This window comes from Semicossyphus pulcher, unplaced genomic scaffold (assembly GCF_022749685.1).
Source record: "Semicossyphus pulcher isolate SPU_LCO1_2020_fin unplaced genomic scaffold, fSemPul1.0.p SCAF_9, whole genome shotgun sequence".
Lineage (NCBI taxonomy): Eukaryota > Metazoa > Chordata > Actinopteri > Labriformes > Labridae > Semicossyphus > Semicossyphus pulcher.
Genome location: NW_027211770.1, coordinates 8,619,246 through 8,646,038, shown reverse-complemented (window position 1 = coordinate 8,646,038; position 26,793 = coordinate 8,619,246). Strand labels below are relative to the sequence as shown.

General features: G+C 41.4%; 1 long non-coding RNA gene across 2 annotated transcripts in view; it reads right to left on the bottom strand.

Moving 5' to 3' along the window:
• Positions 1–5,161: 5,161 nt before the first annotated feature.
• The window catches only part of LOC138583594 (uncharacterized), a 61,568-nt gene continuing 39,936 nt past the window's right edge, over positions 5,162–26,793 (bottom strand). For both annotated transcript variants that reach the window (XR_011305429.1, XR_011305428.1), the window contains 3 exons: positions 7,690–7,752; positions 5,777–5,848; positions 5,162–5,382 (listed from right to left, as the gene is read on the bottom strand). This is a non-coding gene — a long non-coding RNA (uncharacterized lncRNA). The remainder of the gene's footprint in view (positions 5,383–5,776; positions 5,849–7,689; positions 7,753–26,793) is intronic.

Sequence of the window (26,793 nt, the reverse complement as noted above, 5' to 3'; positions counted from 1 at the left end):
ATTAGGTATTTTTGCAAAAGCGGGAAATAACATTGATCTATGCCCCTGTCAGTTGCGAGGCTTGACACTATTGTGTATTGTTTATTTTTCTGCTGTGTTTATAGCATGTCAGTCTTACTGACTGAATGATATGAGTGAGAGAAAACCCAGCCTCCTTTGGCTTCTGTGTGCTCTGCAGCTGGAAAAATAGCAGCAGGCCTATCCAGGTTTCTATGGGTTCCTCAGCACTCAGCAATTGTAACACCAACCGTATCCTGTAGCTTTTCTTACCCGGACATTTGTGAAATGAGCCAATATGACGACTTCTTCCTACAGCGCCATGGGCATCAAGAGGCAATTCAAGGTCAGTCAGGGGTGAGACACTTCAGTAGTTTATACCGGCGTGCAATCAAATTTCATTGTGTTTTTACGGAAAATCACTACCGGCAAATCATTTCTATTTTTCTACTGAGTATCGGATATCAATTTAATAAGAAGAAGTCTTGTTGTCGGGAAAAAGCTATAAATCTCCACACTTTAGTGGAAAATTCAACACAATACTTTACTTGTGGAGCTTGTTCTTTGCCACTCTGCACACCGCCTGCAGAATACCAGGGGACATGGGTGGAACAATAGATTTAGTGTAAACTAAAACAACCAATTTGACACATCAAAGTCTGTTAAAAGGTCTTGCAGAGTACCACAGCAAAAAAAGTTATATAAAGTCTTTAAAGTTTCAGAGGGAGCTGCATCGAGTAAAATGGCCTCAAGTGACATCACTTGAGTCAGCTTTGGTCAAGGCTTGAGACCTCAAATGTAAAAAGTAAATAAATCAGTGGGTGTGAAGTTGAAAAGATGCAGGCCTACAAACATCTGTAGCTTACTCCCTGTCTCAGCGTAAGGCTAGCAGCTACATTAGCTGCTATTAGCATAAACTCAGACTGAACTGTCAGCAGCTGAGATGCATTCCTGGTCACATTAGTGCCAAATATTTGCAACAAAGAGGAATACATAAAGACAATATGTGTGGTCCTGCTGCATCTGCTTTAATCTTGTCAATCAATGTTATGGACTAAAGCTTAATTGCTGGAGAACTTTTTTAAACACAATATAGACGGTTAAAAAAGAGCTTAACTTTGTATTAAATTGTCCCTTTTGCACTGTTTCCTTGGGAAAAAGCATCATAAATGCCTGACAGCCAATCAAATATAAATATAGAGGTCAAAATTTGGCAAGGAAGACAAATATGTGGGACAAAAGACAATATGCTTCTGCTGCATCTTCTTTTTATCCCAATTTTAACAATGTTTTAGGGGCTGAATTACTGAAGGGTTTGCAACGGTGCTCTGTCGACCGTGCCATCAAGGAATTCCACCAAGGGTATTGAATCTTGTCACCCTTATCTCTTGCAGTTTCTGCTTGGAGTGAAGCATCTTTGATGTTTATTACACCTGTAAAAAAGCTTCACAGTGACTTTATTAATATCCCCCTTCTTGGAAAAAAGCTTTAGAAACATCAGGTCAGCCAATGAAATGTAAAAATATGAGTTATTGACAGTGACACATCTCTACAAAATCAAATTTCGCAAAGAAGCACATCCATGTTTCAGGGTACTCTCTCTAAATGTATAATTTCAGTAACGTCCCCCACTATGATTTGGAGGTGTCTGCATGGCTGATGGGATCAGTGAACTCTAGAGAGTGGGGTGACGACCTTCCACCCCATCCATCAGCCAGTGATGGACATGGGAAGCCGGTCTCTGACAGGTTGGGGGGTAGACAGGGGTGGAGGGTACAAATGGGGTTAAGGATAGGGCCAGAGAAAGATCTTGGTTATAGCAGCATGGTGGCTTGAAGAACAAGGGGGGGAAGTGTGGCCGGGATTGAGGTCACGGATGTATGATTGGGGTATTAGATGGACCACAGCTAGCCTGGTTAAATGTTTGTGTGGGGACGAAGATGGATTATCTGGCTGTTTTTGCATGTCGCATGTGTGTTTTTGCAAGAATCTTTCTTTCTCCAGCTGTTTTTACACGACACGACGTGAAACCACATCTCTATTTTTGGTACAGTTCTCCAGCTGACATTTGTCAAAGAGCAACCCAGACCAATACAAATGATGAATCTGGTAATCAGGAGCAGTGTCACTCCATTCTCCAACGCTTGCTGAGGTGTAATGAGTCTCTGAGGGCCACTTGTTTCTTACTCCCACTGAAACGAGGACCATCGTCATCAATCTTCAGACGGGCTGGAGTGAGGTTGACTTCTGTCTGAAGGTGGACCACTCTGTTGATTTCTTCTCAGGAGCCCACGTTCCCGTCACACGCCGAGAGGGCGTGCACACAAGAGTGGGCAGGGTGTGGTTGCATGCTGTGCAGACAATGAACACAAAACCTCCAACTGACACGGCCAGTATTGAGTGAAACCACGCCGTGAAGCGAGGATGCAGTACCACACACACACACACGAGCACAAATGTTAGTGTGGAATGGGTTCAGTGGCATTTGACCCCGCGCCTGTCAACACCATATACTACCATCGTTTTGTGCATGACTGTGATCATATGTTTTCCTCCGTCTGACCTAAATGCAGTCATGTCTAGACACTTCTTTCTTTCTTTGTGCTGCTGCATTGCTTATATTGTGCAGTTCATGTCAAAAGTTTGCTTTTTCAGGAAGTTAAAAAAGACTCCTTCCCCTCTCATGTCAGACAGTAGCTTCACGCTTGGCATAGTGAAACCAGGAACAGGACAGGGGTGAGCTGCCCAGTTCACTTTCACTCATAAATCTGAGGTTTCGTTTTTTTTCTACGTTGGTTTTGAGTTCAACTGAAGTGCTGTAATATGTTGTTTTTTCTGTGTGTTGTTACGCAAAAGCTGTTATCTTTGTGTAACATGAACCAAATAAGGAGTCTATCATGTCTTAATGCTGAGATCAGACTAAATCTTATTCTGTAAATAAGGATAATCTTTTGTTATAATCTTAAAAACAACAGGGATTGACACAGATACTGTACATTATAATCTTCTGGCAGATTTACTCTGATTGATCTTGTTTTTTCTGCCTTTCTTATTCTCTTCACGAAAATATTTGCACAACTGACGACATATGCCTTCATCATGTTTGCGTCCGGTTCACGTTGCGGTGCGGTGAAACAACAAGCTGCCCTTGCTTGTCTTCTGCCCGGCTCGGGCCTCAGTGGGATGGGCAGTTTGTGAAATGACAGGACATGCCAACAAATTGCATCACTTCTGCCTCTGTGGCCGAGGACAATGGGCCACCATATGCCGAAGTGGGGAAATGAATGGAGCTCATTTGTGCTGGCACCCTGAGCCCCCGCTCCCCCCGACCCTTCTGGGGCCTCTGTGGCACCGAGGCCGACACAGACAGACGAGCCCACCCTCTGCCACGCCGCCGTGCTGCTGTCCACCCCAGGATACCATAAGCCAAGTCACACAAATACAGCACTGCATTTGTTAGAAATTCATTTGAAAATATAATTTTTTTGCTCTTTCACTTTTTTTAGGGCTGAAACATTTTAATTTTTTTCTACTTTCTAAAAATGTGTTTGATGAAATTGGAAAAAAATAATATTTAAAATAATGTTGCATCATTTAGCTAATGTGAAATCTTTATGATACACACACATGTAAATAAAGATTAATACACTGGGCATGTCTGGGCATGTCTGTAAAAGTAGCCCTGCTTGCATGTTTGTGTTTATCTGTGTCTTTATTTGTGTGTGTGTGTATGTTTGTGTGCATATGTGTGTGTGCAGGCCTGGGATGATAGCAGATGATTAAGGAGTGGCTGCTCTGTTGACATGAGATACTAATGAGGATGAAATGAGAAGGTCAGGGCTCGTCTCCAGGAGGGGGACACCCTCCCTCCCCCCACCAACACCACTCCCCCCTCTCTTCTCTCCTTGTACCCCCTGGTTGCCTCCTTCCACAGGATGGACGGCTAATCCTCCTCTTAATCGGCACAGGCCAGTAGACACACGTACACACACACACACACACGTTTACACATACACACACACACAGAGAGACACACGTATACACTGGGGCGCCTCTGATCAGGCACTCTGCATCTTCATAATGGAGGTAATTAGCAGCTCAACAAGGCCAGCTCAGCATTATGATTAGCACCTCTTTTTGAGCGCACTCTAAATCTGACCAGGCTGGCCTCTACTGTCGATCTGTTCTGCTTTACACTGGTGAAAAAGCAGACTTTAAAAAGTTCGTTATGAGTAGGACGTCTTAACGTTATATTGGAAACATGTTTTACTTTAGTCATTGAAAAGTCCCATCAGCAGCCACTGGAGGCTGTGTTGTATTCTTTTATTTTTTGCCAAAACAACTGAAGTAGTTTCACCAAAGTGAGGAACTGAGTAACTGATGTCAACAGCCCACCCAAAAGCCAAACACAGGGCAGAGTAATGTTTTCACATGTTCCTGTTTTTATTTAAGTCTTGGGCATGTTGTAAGACATGTTTTTTTTAATAATACATTTTTGATAACCATATTTACTAGTGCTTTAAAGCCCCCCTCCACTGAAAATCAAGTGTTTAACATTGTAAACATCTCCATGTGGTGTTCTTCATGTGCTACAAGACATATCAGGGACAACATAAGCAGTTTCTCCACGGCTGTGCCTGTCTGCTTTCTAACTGCAGTGTACCAAGGACAGGCTGAACAACACGTTTTCAGATTGGCAGGTTTGAGACGTCACAAACCTAAGGAGCCAATCCTGTTAACGGACGGGGTGACGCTATGCATATCATGATGTGCAAACTATGGCGACCACTTCGGCGATGCACGAGCCAGCTGTAATTTTGCAAACTCCCTACTGACTGCTAACGTTACTGCTACTAATTACTACATTTCAAGCTAGCTAAGTTTGAACAAGTCGCCACTAAAGATGGCATAGACATGTTTTGTTTTTAACTGCAATTTTACGAAAGAGAAACGTAGTACATAGTGGGCGGGGACTACGCAGATTTGTGAATTTTTAATTAGGGAGAAGGAGGAAATGCCTTGGGAGGATTTTACAAGGTGATTAAACGTTTTTTGCAGAAAAAACATGTCAGACACAATTTATTATTTCAAGAGCATTTTATACGTCTTGTAACATGCCTGGAGCTGGTCTTTAAGACGGACCAGGAGGACGGCTTCAGCACAACTTTTACACAAATTACAAATTGAACAAACAGACATTTCAAAGTAACATCTTTTTATTTTTAGGCTCATGATTACATAGATTATGGATTCACTTTGACTTTAGCTGCCATCAGTCATCACCAACATAATCAATGATTTATGCAGTGATGGAGGATTGTAATGATGGAAGGAAATCCAGACAAAGGCAGGAGTGATGGGCGTCCAGCGATGCAGCAAAGCGACCTGTGTGAGTGCAGGGGGGGGCTCTTATTAATGGAGGTGTGAGGGTCTCTATCAGCACAGTGAACTGTTGACCTGACAAGGGGAAGGAAGTACTCGGCCAGCTGCACGCCATTTTTCATCTCTCTGATAGACCTCAAAGGAGCAGCAGAAGAGAGAGAGAGGTAAGGCGGACAGAAGAGAGAGAAAGAGAGAGAGGGGCGGGTCCGATAAAAAGAAGTTGGCCCTGTGAAGTGTGGCGAAGTGTTGGATGGAGGCCTCCTAAGCCGTGACCCTTGTGATTTTAAAGAGCGCCTATAGTTCACCTCTTTAATCAAAGACTGATGTGTATAAGGGTGACCCCACCCCACCCCCACCGCCCCCAACACACAGACACACACACTACCTTAAACCTCACCTCAGTCAGGTCCTTAATGCACCTCGTCATTTTTCACAGGAGGATCATGGGAAGATAAGGATTCTCAGGTTGCTACAAAGAGACAAAATGTTGGGGGAGGTGCGTGTTGATGTGTTGGTGTGCTGATCTTATTTGTGCTTATGTGCAAATTCAGGTGTCGGTTTACATCAATGAAAGAGTGGGGTCAAGATCATGATCCATATAAGGCAGAGGTTATGCAAAACTTTCATATACACTATATGACAAATATCATATATCATATCAGCACTTGTTCTAGAGGAGTTGGATTTTATTCATCTTGGGTACTACAACAGCATGTATTCAGGATTTTTAAAATTGCCTCAAATGATGTCACTTGAAAAAAAAACTAAAGATATCCTAGGTTGTGGAGTTAGCAAACAAAGTGAGCTGTGCATTTTGGTTGCAGGCGTGTTACTTAAAGTAATAATCTCGAAGATCTTCATGTAAATAAATGTCTGTTAAGTCACCATCTATCGCCGAATGAGGAAACACAATGATGATTGAGCCTATGGCCCACTGATGAAAGCCTTTGCATTTGCAGTATTACAGACTGGGTGTAGGTGGAGACTTTCCATCAGCCAGCAGTGGTTGGTCTGCCAGAGAGGGTAGGCGGAACTAAGCGGCTGCTTTTCCGGTCTCTGCAAGTGTTACAAGTAAACAGTAATCTACTATGGCTGAACAAACAAACAAAGAAACAGTGTTAATTTTGGCAGCTATTTTAGATTTAGTCTTAGTCTTCAGACAAAAATGCTGATTAGTCACCTTTATAGCTTAAGTTTAGTTTTAGTAAATAAAAAGTCATCACATTTTAGTCATTACTTTTAGTCAAAACGTTTTCTCTCTTGAGAAAATATGACACCCCTCCAGTCTCCCTCTTCTCGTTTCTACCTGTTTGCTTGAGATTAAATGAAGACTTTGAATTTCAGGAGATTATCTATACAGTAAATGAACGATGTAGACGCAGCATCGAAAGGTTACTTTTCATCATCGCTTCTCATTTAAACAGTCTGACTGAAGCAAACAGCTAAAGAAGCGCCAAACGACGTGTAAAACGCCCCATTTTCTGTGAGCGTGCACAGAGCCTGAAGTAGGAAGCCTGGGTGACACAGAAAGTTCATAACCACCTTTGTGATACCCGTTACTGAGGTACAGGAATGCATTGATTGTATTGACACAGACAGATTAGATGCAACAGAGGGGGAAATATGCATTTTGAATGTCTGACAGCCCACCACTAACATTTTAGTCCCGTTTCGTCTTGTTAACGAAAACAAAACCTAGAGTTTTTATTATCAACGATCTATTTTTAGCTCAACGTCTTGTCATGGAAAATAGATCGTTGACGAGCATCGTTTTCATTATTTTCGTTAACGAAATTAACACTGCAAAGAAAAGCTCAATGACTACAGATGCAACTTCAAAAATAAGTGAAAATACAAAGAAAAAGAAACAAATTCGACGCTCAGATGAAGGCAAAAAAGGAAAGCGAGCGTCAGAGAGGAAAATCAAGAGTTACAACCGGAGCCGACCGTGGACGTCACACATGCAACACTGTCAGGATATCTGGGAAGTGTGCTCCCGCAATTAACGTTTATCGCCATAGGTGGCGCCAAAGAGAACCAAACTGAGATCTTCGAGATTATAACTTTAAGGCTATATTAGCTGCTGCTAGCATAACACCTAAATCACTAGCCCAACTAGTAGCAGGGTTGCATTGTGGGTAGTGTAGGCTCCAGCTTATAAAAAGGAAGCAGAATGGATTGGATTAAAAATATGACAACTATTAGTTTGCTGCAAGCGAGCATTAGCAAGAAGTGATCTCATTAATAGTAAAATATCCCTGTGTAATTTACCAACCACATTTTAGTGAAAGCTCTAATAATAGAACTCACGTGGAAATTGGACTTTGTTACGTGGTTTCTTGTCCTCCTGTCCGTCTGATTATCTTCTTCCTCCTGTAACGGAAAATGGAGACAGTGGTGGAATTTAAAAGTTTTCAAAGCATTTTCTGTGCAACCAATCTTTGCTTTGTTTAATCAGGACGGGATACATTATCAAATCTTCTGCAAAAACCACACACTGACAAATTTGTACATAACTTCCATGCACAAAAAAACCTCATGTAAGATTGTACAGCAACTTTCTGCAAATTAAACAACTTGCTAACTTCATAAACATGCTCTGTATTAAGTCTTGATTCAATCCGGTGTGATTGCTCTGTTTGATCAAGAGCGAGGGAAAGAGAGAGAGAGGGAGAGAGGGAGAGGAAAAATGAGCCTGCCAGTGGTTAATTGAGCATACAGATTCCTAATGTGTCAGGCGGTGGCCTCGCAGATGAGGGATGGCACTTTTTTACGATGCATCTTCCTTTGTTTCCTCTTTAAGGCTAATGAAGTCGGCCTTCCAGTCTCCACCTGGGCCAGACACTCAGACACCAGAGACTCTCTCACGTCCCATTCACAAAGTCTCACAGCGAGCCCTCAGCTCCGGCATCACCTTCGTCCCTCGGCCGGCCCAGAGACAAACACACACAATGACACACTGGCTCAAACGCGGCATGCTCGTACACGTAACGTATGAGAATGCACGCACGTACACACCAGTGGGGTTATTAGCTGGACGTTTGTGATAAACTCACACTCTGGGCTGATGTTTACAGCATATTCATTATCAAAGCCGCAGACCTGTTTATTTTTACTGTCTCAAAACAGCAAGCATCCATTATCCAAAGATTTTTTTTGTCTTTTTTTCCTACATGCCTTTAGGTCACCCACTAATGAGCTTAACACTGAGGAAACATGGAAGCGATTAGACGAGGTTTGGCTGTTTGAACAACGGGGTGATGATATTGTACCTTATGATTACACACATTTATATCAACAGAAACAAGAGAAGAGGTCTGCAGATTTTCACAGCACGTTCACGTGGGTTTTCCTGTGTGCGTGCAACTAGTGAGTGATGATCTCTGCGGTTTGCAGCCTCGTTCTCTCTCCTTATCCTTGTTCTGCTTTAGCAAGGTTAGCCTAAACCTCCTTCAGCGCCTCTGTCTCTTCTGCAGAGGCAGCTCAGGCCAAGTAGTTGTGGTCACCCAAACATGTTCAAGGTGCTCCGTGACCATATGTTTGCTCATTGGGGAGCGGAGCAGGGAGAGGGGCTGCGTTCTATGACCTTCACCCAGGTTGAGCAATGAATACTCCAGGCTCCGCTCGCTTGGGTTCATGCCAGGTGAACACAGTAGTCGAACATCCCAGACATGCAACCGGAGCTGGGCAAGCAACTCACGGCTGCAGGCACAGAGAAGGTGGAGAATGGGGATGTGAAGGTGGAGAATTAGCAACTAGTTCTTGGGTCTTTTGTCTAAAGTAGTTGGAAATGAGTGGTGGAGTTTTCTAAACCCAAAGAGATCAGAGATTAGACAGCAATATGCTAACTTGCTGGATTGCCGTAAGTGGCTTAGATAGGCCACAAAATGCTACGTATAAAATAGATTTATGCACATTTGATAGAAAAACAACTTGAAATAAATGGTTTAAATGGAGACGCCATATATTCTCAAAGCTGTTTTCAACGTGCCCCTGAAGCATTCCTGTAAACGTTTTTCAAGGAAACAAAAGTGCAACTGATTCTCACTGGTCGTGATAATAGATGCCGTGCATGGCACACATTTTTCCGTTCATTTCTTTTGCAGTGAATCACAATCCAACTTCCACTTCTTGTTTCATTATATGATGTAAATTCCTTATTCAAATATTCAGCTGTGGCAATTGCCAACAGGATTGCATCAGAAACGGCCCAAAGCAAAGTAGCAGCAGTTCCCTTTTTTTTTTTTTTTACTTCTCTGGGGTTGTAAGCCAAACTCTGTGGTTTTACACCCAGTGGGTGCCAGTGTTATAATAATCATCGGTGACTTTTAGTGTCTGTTTAGCACTTTCTCAGTCAGACTCAGGGCCAAAAAAGAGAAAGTATTTCAGGCAGACTACTCACGTTTGTAATAGTTTGAAATGTTTATTGCAGCTGCAGAACACAGCTTGTGTTTGGCGTCTGGACTACGACCTCATCACTCCTCTCAGATTTATTTTACATGCAGAAATTTGAGGAGTGATGACGAAATGTATTAAACCCCCCCTAGCCTGCTGGATGCTGGGGTGATGGTGGGGCTGAAAGTAAGAGCATAGTACTGGTGCAGGTCAGCGATGGCAATGGCAGAACAGAGAGAGAGAGAGAGACCGGAAATCTTGTAGCCAAATTGAGAGGAAGTGTTTGTCAGGTGACTGTGGAGAGTGACGCATGTGTGGAATCAGTGCAGCTCGAGGTGCCTGCCTGAACTGGCTCGAAGGCATCGCTCCATAATTGTTAAAGAATGTAATTAATTAGATTTAAAAAATTTAATTAAACTAAAAAAAATTAAATTAAACAAAATTGTTAAACATTTTATACATATTTTAAATATTGATTGATCAGGAAAAAAAGAGACCAAATGAATGCAGTAATTAATTTAATCCTTTAGAAAATAACAATAAAAAATGTAAGTTAAACATTTTAGATTCAAAAAATGTAATTTTTTAAAATAAAAAATGTATTAAATAATAATTTTTAAAAAGTAATAATTTTTTATTTAATAAATGAAAAGGTTAAATATCTGAAAGAAAACAAGAGCCCAAATGCTCCAAATCATAGATAATCAAAAAATTGAAAAGAAACAACATATACACATATAACTGAAGTTATATATATATATATATATAACTTCAGTTCACTCCAAAGCTTTAAAAGCACATTAGTTGAACCTCATTGTTTCCAAGTCAAGTTTCTTTACATTGCTTCAACTATAGTTTATTTTAACACCTACTTCTTCATGAATGATACCTTCTGCATGGCTGCAAAATAAGCGAGAGAGAGATTAAACCTGAGCTGATAACTCAAAATGTCGGCAGAGTCGAGTCAACAAGGGATCTTTACGGGGAGGGAAAGGGCTGAAGGAAAACGCCATTACTCTCCAGATAATTCAAACATGTGTTGGCATTTATCTTGGTGGTCCATGTCCGAACACTAATGACAAACTCTTGTTATTAGTGGACTGAATCAGAGCCAAAGGCATGCCCACCCAAAAACTATAATCCACTAATGTTCCCTACTCTCTAATTTGGTGTCACTTTAAAATACACTGCATGTATAGAGTAGTCCTTCAAAGTAATATAAATACAGATTAACAGAACACATATTTGACATAGTTTGTTTTTTCTGTCTCCCTCCCTCTCCCCCTGTCGTTCTCTCTCTCCGCAACATCCAACTTTATTTTCGTGGGAAGATTAAATATTTCTGCTTGAGAACACCCTTTAAACTATGAAATGACTGCTGTCACTGACACACAGACCCCCCCTGTACACACACACACACCACGCTCCCCTGATTTTGGATGGATAGATGGTTGGAAGAGGAGGAAGGGTGAGGAGGAGGAGGAGGGCTGAAATATATAATCTCCTGAAAAGAATGAGGCCCTCTGGGATTTTGTCAAAGTGGCCCCTCTTTGCACTGGGGCTAGGGGAGAGAGGGTGAGTGCTGGTGGTTTGGGTGACGGGGGGAGGAGGGGGGGACTAAAACATGTCCACTCCACACTGTAACCTGAGCCAGAAGGGGGCCAATCTGTCAAATAATTAGCTGTTGCCCAGCACAAAGGTTTTATTTGCAGGAATTTCATCGAGGCAGGATTGAATAATATGTCTGTGTATTGTGCGGGGTCATGGGAACATCATCTCTTACTGGTGGGCCATAAAAGACGGCTAAATGATAATGAGAAAAAGCTCCGGTAATTCAATTCCTCAAGCGTTGGTTTCCATCTCCCCCCCACCCCCTCCTCCTCTCCCCCTGTCTCTCAGTCTTTCTGTCCTTTCTCTCTGCTCGGCTAATTGCGGAACTTCATGTTGATGTTGAAGTGGTTTCATTCAGTGTGCAGGAAAACAAACGCTTAAATATGACTGAAACTACACAAAAAGACTGTATTTTATTCCTATTTAATATACAATTCCTGAATGAACAGCACATGTAGTCAACCTTCTGAGTACTAATGCTTTATTTTGCAATGTGAATATAAGAAAGAAGCTACAAACACTGATTAATAAATGAATGAATGAAGTTAAAATGAATAAATAATGATGCAAAGACAGAAACTTAAACAGATCAGATCAAAGATTCAATGTAGACACCTCTGATATTTTGCAGGTGTATTGATTGCTAAAAGATAAATGAATAGATAATCAGTAGTATTTGCTTCCCACTCCAAGACCCACAGGCTCAGTTGTCTTTTTGTGCACTGACCTCTGACCTCTGAGAGCAGCCAACCAGGAAGAGGATAGTGTTAAAAGGGATTGATTGGTTTGTGGTCCATAGATGATTGTTTATATCATTCCATACTGCAGGTTTGACCTTTGGTGACCCCTGTGTGGGCCAATCCGCTGAGAGCCATGACCTGCATCCATTTGCAACAGCGCTAATTAGCTCTGACGGGCCTCGCTTTGCGTTTTGGTTGTAAACTGAAGCCCTGCAGTGCCCTGATTGAAGAAAGAAGCGGCGCGGCTACTTCACCTTATGCCTACCATTTCCCCCCGCCGAATGTCAAACACATTAAACTTAATGTACCAGCAAATCTTACTCAATTATTTGTATGTTGTTGAAGTGTACGTGTGTGCGTGTGTTTATGTGCACGTCTGGTGGCCCTAAATGGTGTTCATATGTCAGTGTATGTTCAGCTGTCTGAGCACACTCAAGCATGCTGGTGTTTACATGTGCGGAGGGGGCTGAAGTGAGTTTGTCCATGTGGGATGAGGTTACACATCCTGCAACACATTGCGGAGGGATGAGGAAACTTGCTTTTAAGTAAAATAATTGGATTATTGCATCCTGCGATCTCGCTAATTATAATGAAAGCAAGCTTACAATTTTCCAATTATTATTCTATGCCCATTCTGTTCCTCTCTAATAAAGAGGAGCACTGATGCAAAACAAAATGCCAGGACTCCATTTTCTTGCCTCTGCCTTAGAGCTATTCAGAGATGAGGGACGTACACACCCCGCAAATATCACAAACTAGTACCCCGACATAAAACATGTGGCCACTGAACATACACGGCTCCCTAAACTACAAGAAATAAAATGCTAATTGTTTCCATTTACAGAAATCTTTTGTAGAATCAAACAAGAGGAAGTTACTGAATTAGTACAGATATTAAACATAAAATTGATAAAGTTCATAAGATGAAAGAGTGTAAACTATAATACATAAAATCAAAAGGACAGTACAGATTGATGCACATGATTTATCCTCCCTCTCGTCCTTGGTCACGCTGCATCAAACTGACATGAGTCACTCACCATGCTTCTGACAAATCATTGTATTCAATCTCCTCCCCTCACGGTATCTTCTCTACTCCTCCTCCACCACATGCACTCACACACACACACACACACACACTTGAGTCTCTCAGTATCAGTCACTCATACGTCTCTCTGCCCTGCCTGTCAGTCTCCCAACAGATTCCCCGGATCACAGTACATCTGACAGTATTTCATCTTGGATTTGAGGATAAGTGAGAGGATTTCAGTTCAAGCTCGGAGCTTAGCATGAAAACGGTGCTCAGTGTAAAAAGCTAGGGGTTTACACGATGTGGGATCCCCCCACCCTCCCCCCGACATTTTTTTTTCTCCTATGTTAGTCCTTCACTGTTTCTCTCCCTCTCTCCCTCTCCTCCCTTCTTTGCAGCGTTCTGTTGATTTAGCTGTGAGTGGCTGCCTGACACAACATTGGCTAACTCCTCAAGGAGCTAAATGCAGCTAACCCCGTTGCATAGTTATTCTATCAGCGGACTCCGAGGGGAGCACAAAAAGGATGTATTTTAATTAAGCTAAACCCAGGGGCTTCAGCATTACTATAACCACATGAAGGTGGAGACAGTGAGAGGAGGACGGAGAGAAATTGTAATGTTTGAAGCAACACTGCATGATGCTTCCGTTCTATATGGGTTAATTAAAAAGAGTGGTAATTTTCACATTAACTGCTACGATAACACACATATATAATTATATTGATGATAATGATGTTTTGTGCTTACACTTTGATGTATTTATGCCATTTAACCAGCACAAATGCACCACCTGCTACCACATGTGTATGTGCAGCTAGGGCAATCACACTGTTGGTTTTGACCTTTTCAAAGAGTCTTATGACAATAGGAAAAATATAAAATAATGCCTGACTTAAAGGGGCCGTATCTTTTAAATGGACATTTTCATATTTTGCATGGGTTTCACATTTGTGGGTGTTTGTTGTTCACAGTGAAAGCTGCATAATTCCGTGTTTTTCCAGAATAACATGTTTAAAAAGGTTGCCTCTGAAATGGGCCGTTCAGAACAGCTGCAGGTTTGTACGTAGGACCTTGCTTTCGCTGAAATCACCATTCACCGTCACTCACCTCAGGCTGCCTTCTTGCACGAGCTTGTAGTCAAGTCGTCAAGATTTCAACTTACCATCCCGATACCTCCTGAATAACTGATCCTAGAGCAGCCATGTTTTCTACAACTTTGGTGTGACAGTGCAGTTAGGCCGTTCCCCCACGTGGGATCACACACCTGGAAGGGGCTACGCGGTCACTCCAAATACTGTCAGCCAATCGTGGCTTACCACCTTTGAATGGTAAAATGGCTTGTTTCGTTTCAGGAGGAAGGAGAGGCTCCGAAAAATAATACATTTAAAATATGTTTACAATTTTTAAAACAAAAGAAACTTTACCGTGATTCAAAAACACATTAGAATAATATAAAATTGATTGCAGTGCTAAAATATGCCCCCTTTAACCTTTAAGAGTCATATGTTGGGACTACTTTATGAAAACGGATTATGATGTAGAGCAGAGCAGTGTCAGACCCTCCCTGGTTGGCTCTGCAGAAGGAGATAAACATGTTGGAGGTGATGTTTTTCCCACCACTACCTTCCACAAGAAAATGTAGCTTAAATTTTGCGCTGGAAGGACTTCTCCAACTTTGACCTGTGTGCTGTAAAGTAACATTTGTTTGTCATCTGCTCTTCTCAAGCGTTCTAAGATGCAGCTTGAAAACAATGGTTTAGTCAAGTTCCTCTATCTCTCCTCATATAAAGCTACTCCATAGTGACAGGGACTGATTTTGCTTCAGAAAGTAGCTTTTGGGCTCAACATTTTGGGCTTAGTGTGTGAATCAAACCAGCAGAGTGTCTGTGGTGGCTGTGAGTCGTTCGTCTCTCAATCAGAAGGTCGGGGGTTTGATCCCTGACAGCTACAGTCTCATGTCTAAGTATCCTTGGGCAAGACACTGAACCCTGAATTGCTCCTGAAGGAACAGCCAACGGGTATGAATTTCAATAGATACTGATTGGAGATTGGCACTTAGGCCTTTGCCATCAGTGTGTGAATGTGTGAATGTGACCTGTAAGCGCTTTGAGTGGTCTGACGACTAGAAACGAGCTATAAGGACAGTCCATTTACCATTTCCCAAAACCAACTAGATGAAATGCAAGATATAATATTGGCTTACAAGGCTACTTTTGATTATAATTTGTTTGCATGTAATAACAGTGATTGTACTAATGCCTTTACATTTCTGTGGTATGATTTCTTCTCCGCGTGAGGAGTGGTAGTGAATGTATTGAATGTCTACTTGTGTGTGTAGCAGCCTGTGCTGCAGCATACATGTCAAACAGACTCTAATCACAGGTGAAGGGTTAAAGTGGACCCCCCCACCCCCACCCCAACATACACACACACACACAAATATGTGAAGCATAGGTTAACCCTGGAAATAAAGAAATAAAGGCATTGCATGGAGAACCTGAGGAGAATCTTGAATGCCAGTTGCCGGTAGGAAAGATGGATTGCCTGAATTCTCCACCAATCACCAAACAACACATTGGCTGCAGCATTGATTGATGAAGTATTTAAGTCGTCAATCTCACATCACCTGCTTTTCTCCCCCCCCCCCCCTCTCCTCCCCCCCTCTCAAAATGGCTGCAGAAAAGCGATGCTGTGTCTGCAGATCGGATGAACCCTGACCGGCGGAGAACTTCGGCTTTGGAGATAAAAAAATAAAAAGGTTGGTGATGATGCAAAATATTGTCCGACAAATAAGATTCAAAGAAGGTAAAATTGTTGAAATCTTGGGGTTAGATTGTTTTGTACAAATATCACAACCTGTTTAGTGTGCTTGTTTTCACCTCCCATATAAAATCAGTCATTGAAACTGCCAACGAGACTCCAACACCACCCTCACACTCTGTAATCAGCCTCAGTGTATATGACTGCGCCCGATTTTATTGATTACAAATCATGATTAACAATAATTATATTGATAAAAATGGAACATTAGCCCTCACCTCTGACCTTATTTGCAGACCTCTTTGTACTCTATGATGTATTCAATATCATAATCATGCTTGAGTACACTTGGTTTGTAGAAGAGGGGGGAGAAATCAATGTGAGCACACTCATAAGCAGAGAGAAAACATCACACCTGCACATATTGTGTTGACGGTGCATCGGAGAGCAAACAGAGCCGCTGTCTTCTGCAAGTTATGCTGAAGAGGCCATTGATCCACCAGTTAACCTATTCTCCTGCATCAGTACAGCAGCAAACCCTCAGAGGAAAGTGACCCCCCCCCTCCTCCTCGGCCATTGTTTCCCTGCACTAATATGATACCCCCTGAAGGTTCTCCACAGACCTCATTTCTAATCAATGCATGTGGTTGGTGGGATCATCCTGTCTCTGCAAATTAATGACTTCACTTTTTTCTGTGGTTTCATTCCATTGATTTGTTTTATTAGCCCATTGATCTCCATGCACACCACCCTCCCCACCACGCCAGCCCAGCCTCTGCTTCACCCAGCACTTTGCTTAGTCTTTGCTTATCAATACGAGAGCTGCTGGCACCATTCTGCAAAAAATGCGTGTCCTTCAACAACTGATACCTCTGGGAAAAAAAACGGATGCAGAAGCAGGAAGTGGTGCATCCTCATTCGACAAGACAAGCCATTTCTTTGAGCAAACTCCACATTCTTATGTGTAGAGACAAATAACGGGCAAAAAAGAGCTTGTAAAATAATGATTACAAATAATTAGCAGAGTCTAACGGTACAAAGTCTGACAATTAATAATTTCACTGTCATGTCTCCCTACTTTCTGTAGGCCTCAATGAACGCCAACGCTAGAATCAGCGCAACTACACCATCATTCCCAATTAAGTCTCTCCGCCCCGGGCCTGAAAATTCTGTACTCACTGTTATCTGAGCTCATGTGCCAGTCGGGAAAGTGACCACTACCAGACCCCGTGCTAAGAGCCTCGAAACCGGACACAGTCAGCCAGTAACACCGCTAGCTACAAGGCTAACTTAGCTCTTGCTGTTAGCTGTTACTCTAAGTGAACGCTAGAATCAGTTGCGCCCTGATTGGACAGTTTAGCTTCCTCTGATTGGATTGGAGTGAACAACATGGAGGCGAGCTGATTGGCTGGTTAGCTGAGGCACAGCTCGCAATGTGTAACTCCAGGTTCGTACATGCAGAAAGGAAATTTGTCTGTCCGTGACTTGGACTTTGTAAAATCTTTACACGGAAAATATTGTGGCACAAATTTTAAGCACACATACACAAATAGTTTCTACAGAACTTTTTACACATTTGCAAATCTTATCTGTGAGCACAAAATATGTGTGGGGACACATTTTATTACATGCACACAAAACATGAAATACAACTGCTCAAAATCTTTTTGATCTTTATTTGACTCCATACTTATGAAAGAAACTCTTATTCCTCCAAGAAAAATCTCAATATCTTCATGTTTTCTTTTGATCCAAAATATGAATACCCTGTTTAAAGTAATGTGCTTTTTTTCCTTTAATACAACTGTCATGGTCTAAATCACTTAGACGTTCATCTGGTCAGGGCTCGGTGGTCTTATTAACAGCCATATCTAACTCTCTCCCCCCATAATTCCCTTTGAGATCCGAACAAAAGGATAGGAAGTGCTTTACTCCGACAAGTCAGACTCCACTTCACCGGAGGAATTACAGCTTTTCATTTTCTGTCACTGGAGCGTTTTAGTGAGGTGCCCCACTAGCATAACGATGTTCTTTCTCTCTTGTTTTATGACTTCAACCATGCACAAAGAGTTGATTCACAGTAATTACATGTGAAAACACAAATGCTGACGTGTATATGTGAGGTTTAGAGTACGCTTGCTGAGAGATAGGAGCGAAAAAACACACACTGGACATTGTAGAGTTGAAAGAAATATGCAGTCCGAGCCATTCGCACCAGACACCAAGACTTACACTGAAAGAAACAAAAACATACAAAAATCCCCAAAGGAAACTGAATTCAAATGTGTGGCTGTTCATGTTCAGCACATGTCTATCAATGCTTCTGTCTGAATCCATTAAGATGAACACTGTTTGCATTCTCTGGACAACTGCAGCTACACGCTGTCTTCTCATAGTCCGCTACTGTATTATTTCTGTCCGTTCTGAAACGTCGAAAAAGACACATGCTGTCTATGAAAACAAACTAAAGTAATACTGGAGGCTTTAAAATGTCTGGCCCCACCCAACATCCAACCCCAGGCCCCTCTGTAGTTATCCTGCTGTCCAAAAAGATACATCAAAGTAGGCAGAGGGAACTTACAAACTTGTAGCAGCAAGCTTGCACCCCAAAGAGAGGACAGAAAGTTTGGGTATTAAGTCCCCAGTGATGTTCAAGGTGGTGGAGGAAGAAGTGCTACAGCTACACTAAGCCTGCAACACACTGGATGATAGTACATTTCCTACAAGATATGACCAAATCCTGAAATCTTCCATGTTCAAAGATGAGAGAGAGAGAGGCTATCAAGTAATGCATTCCCCCGCATAACTGCATGTTTATCCAGCTTGTGGGAATTCCTGTTCCTCAGGATGGATCTGGAGTCGTCACGATTGGCGACGTTCCCGTCCCACCCTGCCGGGCTCTTTCATGGAAATCACATCCCAAACAGATAGACGATTAGTCACCTTTCCTCTTAGACATTACACTACTGGCCTAGAGGTGCAGAGATGACTAGTGTGTTTATATTTAGAAATAACATAGAGCCGAACCCTTGAGAGACTTTGCAGCAACATGTACACCAACACATGGAAATGGAATTTATATTTTAGCATCTAACAGGATGTTACGTTGACTAAGCTTGCACACACACAATTGAATATTTCCTGTTATTTTAAGGGGATCTCCAATAATTTTACACCTGTGGTTTAGCTTACTGATCATGAGTAGTTCTATTCATCCTTCAAAAACAGCTGTAAAATGTCTTTTGCGGTACTCAAAGGGGCTTTCCAAAGTTTAAAAGTTGCACATGATGTCATCAGGATTATTGGAATGGGCTTGAGAACTGAAAGTTACCCAACACTTTGGACTTGAAAGAAGTGGGCATCCAGTAGGGAGGGCTGTTGAAAGAAAGCCATTTTGTTGGCATTGTGGGAAATGTAGGATCAACCGTTTTTGTAATTTTAAGTGGTAATCTCGAAGATCTCAGTTTCATTCTCTTTAGCGAAGATAAACGGTAATTGCGGGAGCACACTTCCCAGATATCCAGACAGTGTTGCATGTGTGACGTCCACGGTTGGCTCCGGTTGTAACTCTTGATTTTCCTCACTGACGGTTGCTTTCCTTTTTAGACTGTTTGCCTTCATCTGAGCGTTGAGTTTGTTTCATTTTCTTTGGATTTTCACTTATTGTTGAAGTTGTATCTGTAGTCATCGACCTTGTCTTTGTTAGTTCAGCCATAGTAGATTACTGTTTACTCACTTGCAGAGACCAGAAAAATTGCCGCTTTATGTTGCGTTAGCTCCGCCTACCCTCTCTGGCAGACCAACCACTGCTGGCTGATGGAAAACACGTCACTAACTGGGCGCCGCTTGTGATTTTTTCCGCGAAAGACGCCACGGACACCCTGTCTGTAATACTGCAAATGCAAAGGCTTTCATCAGTGAGCCATAGGCTCAACATTGTGTTACCTCATTCAGCGATAGAGAGTGACTTAACAGACATTTATTTACATGAACATTTTCGAGATTATCACTTAATATATCTGGACTAAAATCCAGCATACCTCAGTCTCTGCTGCTTTGATTTTTACCAATCTTTTTAAGATCTGTTTTTTGTGAGTCTACCAACTGTCTGAAACATTATAACAAATCTACTAGTGTACCCTTTTAAATAACCTTAAAGTCACATTATGAAATTAAAGAGCATAATTTAGCCAGTATTTAGTTTCTTTATGTGCACCTACTGAGGAGTTTTTCTTAGATTTGCTCTACAAATAATAAAAAAATCCCCAAAATGTTTAAACAAATATATTTACATTGATATATTTGGAAAGTCATCTACTTCCTTAAAGCACCCACACAAACTGTATTTACCTTACTAGACCTCTTACTCCAATCATCTTGATACTATTATCTGTAATTTATACCTGTGATTCAGGTCATAAAGATTTATGCCTGGAATTAAATGTGGCGCATAGTTCAGCACATAAACAGGTAGACAAGTTCAGCTTTAGCCACTACAACATGGGTACATCTCTCTCCCATCTTTACATAAATCCTTTCAGGGCTTCTGGCAGCAGTTTCCTGCTCTTTCATCTGGCTCCCTTGTGGTAGGACTATTAGCCGGCCTGTATACCTGCAAGTGTTTGGGAGGCAGCTGGCTCTGGACGCTCAGTGCCTGCACGGGCCCAGGGGCTGCTGGGACCTGGGAACGCTGGCACCAAATACCGATGGGTAATTAGACCTTCATTCAAGAGCAAATGTGGCAAGCATTAGACACAAGGCTCTTTCCGGTTCAATTCATATCTCCATCCTGCCTTCCTTTCCCTCCATGTAAAGCCTGCTCCATCTTCACTCTATCCCCTTTTTCTCTTCCTTTATTTCCTGATCTTTGGCCAGTATCTTTAAGACGTGAAATGTGGGAACTTGGAGAAAAAAAAGTGTCTTACTTATGTCATTTTAAAAATCAAAGCCAGTTAGTCTCAATAGAAAAGACATATTTCCGGGACTGGGATCACTGAAAATAGCAATGCCACAGCCTTTTCTAGTTTTCATTTGTTACTCTGAAAATGTTTAATTAACACTTGATGTGAAATTATTACAGATATGACACTCATAGTCTGAGCTCTTCAAATGATTTTCCGGAAAAATGGCAACCCCGCTGTGTTCAGAAATTGAAATAGAAATCAGCCATGAAAGACACAAGTACCATCATCTCTTTCACTGCACGTTCAGCTCAAGTGCAGTATAATAGGTTCCCACTCCAAAACATTCATGACACATGTTATAACGGTTAGCTCTCACCGCAGTGTCAGGTGCATGAGCGTGTGGACATGATCTGAGTACATCCAGACAGTTATGGTGATCTTGTGCAATGTGCCACTTTGTCTCTCTGAGTTGTGAGAAACATGACAACGACTGCTTCTCATGTAAGAGGAAAACTACGAGAGGCCCCTTCTAGTTTTGTGGTGAAAGGTGACATAACCCATAATTCCACACAAACCACAATGTTTTTTTATCAGATGTTCCTCTGTGATACCGCAAGGGTGGTTCACATGACACAAAGCAGTCACGGATGACAAATGAGTGAACGGCTGTAAATGCACAGAAGTAGGGAACATCAAAGTGTTGGTATTAAAGAGTAAAAGTAAGAAATAAAAGGAAATTAATCTGTTAAAGTGACCAACTGAATATGTTCTTGCCTGTCTTGTGTAATGTAATGTGATTTTATGTTGTGATGTCTGAATAATTTGTGCCCATTGTTTGCTTGTGTGACGTCCTTTGTGTGATTTTGTGTCTTGTTCTAACAAATTACGCTGCCTGTCTGCTTATGCCATGTCTCTTGTAAAGTGATTTTATGTGTCATATTTTAACAGCTTGTGCTGATTGTCTGCTTAACATTGGCTTGTATTTATTGTTGCTTATATGTCCTGCTTTGCATGATGCCGCCCTATTGTCCCAAGCTTCTTTAGCCTGTTTAGCTGTTCACATATTGCCTTTTCCTGTTCTGTGTTTTTATATATTGTGTGTTTTATTTGTTGTTTTAATGGTCAAATTAACATCAGGCCGACGGACAGCGGTTGAAAATTAGCCTTTTGGCTAACACTGGCACTTTTACAGTGATGTTGATTAATGTGCATTGTCCCTGAGAATAAACCAATAAATAAATAAAAAATTCTGTAGCCCAGCTCGTGAACAGAACATTGGCTAAAACCAATGCTAACTTTAGGCAACAAACTGGCTAAGCTAGTCTTTAAGCTTGAATCATTACTCAGCATCAAAGACGGTTTAGCTTAAATGGTTCACTTCACAGATTATTCTCAGAAAAGTGAGAGAACTTTCTCTCAGACACAAATACATGCAGTCTTCCTCTCATCTGTTGCCAAAAGTTGCTAGCTAGTTAGCTAGCTGGCAGTTGATGAGCCTGCTTGGCGACAGAAAGCAGGTGATTGGCTGACTTATGAGGTGGGGAAGGATTTTCAGGGAAGAGGATAAAATTAAATGAAATGTAATATAACGTGAAAATAAATCATATTTGGAAAAGAAAAATTGCATTGAACTACAAGCAAAGGGGTTAGCTTTAAAGGGGACATATTTTAGCTCTGCAATCAGTGTTCTATTATTCTATGTGTTTTTGAATCACGCTGTTAAAGTTAGTTTCATTTAAGTTAAATGACGTCATCACCTAATTTGCATAATTGACAATTTGCATGTAATTGTAATGGATGCTGTAGGAGAGAGGAATAACGTCGTGGGAGGGACAGAAAGTGAGTAAAAAACACCCTAAATATGTTTAGAACAATGAATGTTTCTTTCTTCTTCTTTTGATTCTTGGTTTGTTTGTTTTTTTATTTTGCCACTGAAATAGGCCATCACTTCTCAAAATAACTTAATGACTAATGCTTTGTTTAAACCCACATTACATATATCGATTTTGTCCTAAATGTTAGAATACCAAATTTATAAAAAATAATTTCCTCTTGCATCCCACTCTTTAAGCCAGGGCGGGATCAGCGCCAGCTTTGCGCACGTGCGATTCATTGCAGTGTGGACGCGGAGTGGTGTTGGTCTCCTCTCCGCTCTGAATGCAGCTGGGACTGCTGCACGAGGCTACTGTGAGACTGACCGCCTGTGAGTGCTTTGGGACAGGGGAGGAGCTCACAGCAGCACCTGCTGATTGTTGAGGACAGTAACTTCAGAACGATACGTGCATTCACGTCAGAGTCTCCAAAACACCAGAAAAGTCTCCAATAACACCAGAAAAAGTCGCTAGATTTGTCGCTAGCCACTTTTGACAAAAAAAGTCGACAAGAGGATTTGGAAACTCGCCAGATTTAGCGAGAAAGTCGCAACACTGCAAACAAGCTGTTTTACCATTCAAAGGTCAGACCTTAGCCACGATTGGCTGACAGTATTTGGAGTGACCGAATAGCCCCTCCCACATGTGTGCGATCCCACGTAGGGGAGTGTCCGGACTGCACCGTCACTCCAAAGTTGTGGAAAACATGGCTGCTCTTGGATCGGTTATTCGGCCTTATATGTACGAGCCAGAATCGCCAGGAGGTATCAGAATGGTAAGTTGAAATCTTGACAACAAGCAAGTGTGAGAAGGCAGCCTGAGGTGAACGACGGTGAATGACGATGTGTCGATTTCAGGGAAAGCAAGGTTCTACATAGAAACCTGCAGCTGTTCTGAACAGCCCATTTCAAAAAACACACAATCACTGTGAACAATAAACACCCAAAAATGTGAAACCCATACAAAATATGAGAATATCCAATTAAAAGATATGGCCCCTTAAAGCATCATTCATATATCATACTTTGTTTCAGTGTCATTATTTATTTGATATTATTTATTTGTACTTATCTATTATTGGACTCTTGGTGCTTTGTACACTTGTGCTTAAAAGTTTGAAATAGCTAAATTCCACTTATCCCACTAAAATATATCCCCGTGTCACAGGTAAGAGAGGCTTGAATATGCAGACGGGCTGCTCTTTGCTGTGTTGTGAGTGGTATCAGAGGACTGAAGAGGATGCTGCTTTTAACGGCCAGGGAAAAACACTGGGTCCAAATTAGCATAAACAGGAACACAAAAGAAAAAAGGGGTAGAGAAACGAAACACAAAATAGTGTTGTCAACAGGACCCCCTGGTGAGGAATTTCAATTTCATATATCTAATTATCCCTGTCAGATGGAAAGAAGTGACAAAAAGCCGTCTTTGTTCTCCCTCTTTATCTCCCGCATCTCTCTCAATTAATTTCAGCATTCAAATATGACTAATTGTCTCTCTGCAGCTTTGCAGCCACATAAATAATAATTTCAGCCCATGTTTGACAGGGGGTGGGATGCTCACGCATCAATTTATGATATTTGAACACAATGGATTGTGCATAATTCAGGTGATCGCGTTAGCAGGCCGATGCAACCTCTCTGTAGGCATCACCCTCTGCCTCGCAGTGTTGTAGCCTGAATAAAACAATATGCTTTGCTTTTGTAAATGAGAGCTCTGTGTGTCTCGTTTCTGTCATTCGATTGTTTCTTTGTGATGATATTAGCATCATAATCAGACAGAGAGAAAGAGGCAGCAGTGATGACTGATTTATGCATGTTTGCAGGGAGAGTCTGACAAAACCAGCCACCAGATACTGTGAATTTCAATCAGATATGCGCATGTTTAAGTTTCATCATTTCAGTCATTCATGTGCTGAATAACTGCAACTGAAAATCAACTCAACCCAACATGCAGTACTTAAACACAACTTTTTTAAAAGACAGGTTTTTTTCAGTCTTTACAATATTACAGTGATGGAAAGTAAAAAAGCACATTTCAGCAAGCACTGCACTTAAAGCTGCTGTGAGGAACTTTCCGTGTGTGTTGATTTTGGCGCCCCCTGTGGACAAAGCCATACCTCTTGTCTCTTTGCTGATTTTGTCCTGTACGTGCTTTCTTTAACAGTCACATGTATCACTCACTTTAAATATTTGCTCTGGAAAATGTAAATAAAGGCTGCGTGCAGCACAGATGTGGACTTGAGACTTGGGTAACTAGGGTCACTGTTCTGATGACTTGCGACTTGACTTGACAGAAAAATAAATGACTTGAGGCATGATGACTCGGATGACTTGAGTGTGTTCATAAGTTTGAACGTTAGCTGTTAAATATAAGATGATATAATTCAGTGTTGTCAAGTTTCTATCTAAACAAACTTGGAATCATGATTGGACGACTCAAAAGACCCAAAGAGAAGCCTCATCAGTCGTACTCGTTACTACTCAATACGGTCTCAGAGCAGACCATCATCATGGCTGCGTCTGTGCCAAGATAATACAGATACAATTCATTGGCATACTTTTTGAACAGGTTATATAAATTGGCCAATCAAATCATTATTAGACGTTCACTAACACTTTGTCTTTTTTCTTTATAAAGACCGGATACTACAGGTAAGAGTGCTGGAGCTTGGGTGGAAAAAAAGTGACTTAACTGGGACTTGACCTGCCTTAACTAAGGACTCGACTTGACTTGACATAATCTGTGACTTGACTTGACTTGACTTGACCCAAGAAAAAATGACTTGAGACTTGCTTGAGACTTGGACCAAATGACTTGAGACATACTTGGGACTTGAGCAAAGATGACTTGGTCACAACACTGTGCAGTTAATCGCTTCATCTGACACCTACCCCCTCACCAGCTGTTTCAGGCATTAAAAATAACTATATAGAAATAACCAATCATGTCGCTGATGATCTGGTTTGCTTTTGTAGCTTAAATAGACTAATCAGAATTAATTTCAGTCTGTTTCACAACCAGTGAAAAACTCCTCATAGCAGCTTTAAGTACAGTTCAGAGGTACCTATACTTTACGTGAGCATGTCCATCTTCTGCTACATTATGCTTTCATTCCATCACCTTACAGAGGATAATGTTTTACTTTAATGTCCACTTTATTCACTGAAAACTTGAGTTACTTTGCATATAATACAATTAATAAAGAAATGATCATTTAGTTTAGATTAGGATCAAACTTGATCCGAGGGGGTCAATTTAAAAGATTCCCACAGATAAAGTAAGTAAATAGTTCACAGTTGCCCTTGCCAAAGTAATGCATACATTCATGCATCAATCCAGTGATATAAATATTGGGCCACTTGCATAATAAGTACTTTTATAATTAGTTATTTTATATATTTGGTTTACATGTTCTGTTATATGCTTGTATTTTTGTGTTTTTACTTTAGTACAAGTCTGAATTAATGCATTTTACTGAATAATAGCATCTTTCTACCCTGTGGTTTGGTACACGATCTAAGAACGTCTACCACTAAGTAAATACTCCTAATTGTTGATACTGAATTGAAGTACGTCTACGACTTCAATTCAGTATCACAAATTGGAAGTACAATGAACCCCAAATTGCTCCCGGTGGCATGATAATGGATTGACACTTTAGGTAGCAGCCTCTGCCATCAGTGTATGAATGTGTATGTGAATGGGTGAATGTGACATGTAGTGGTTGCAACTTACTGATGAAAGCCTTTGCACTGATGAAAACGGATTGGCTGTCTGTGTTGACTTTCATGGAAACAATCACACAAGCGGCGCCCAGTTAGTGATGCGTTTTCCATCACCCAGCAGTGGTTGGTCTGCCAGAGAGGGTAGGCGGAGCTAAGCAGCTGCTTTTCTGGTCTCTGCAAGTGTTGCGAGTAAACAGTAATCTACTATGGCTGAACAAACAAAGAAAAGATCGATGACTACAGATACTACTTCAACAATAAGTGAAAATCCAAAGAAAAAGAAACAAATTGGACGCTCAGAAAGTGACCGTCAGCTAGGAAAATCAAGAGTTACAACCGGAGCCAACCGTGGACGTCACACATGTAACACTGTCTGGA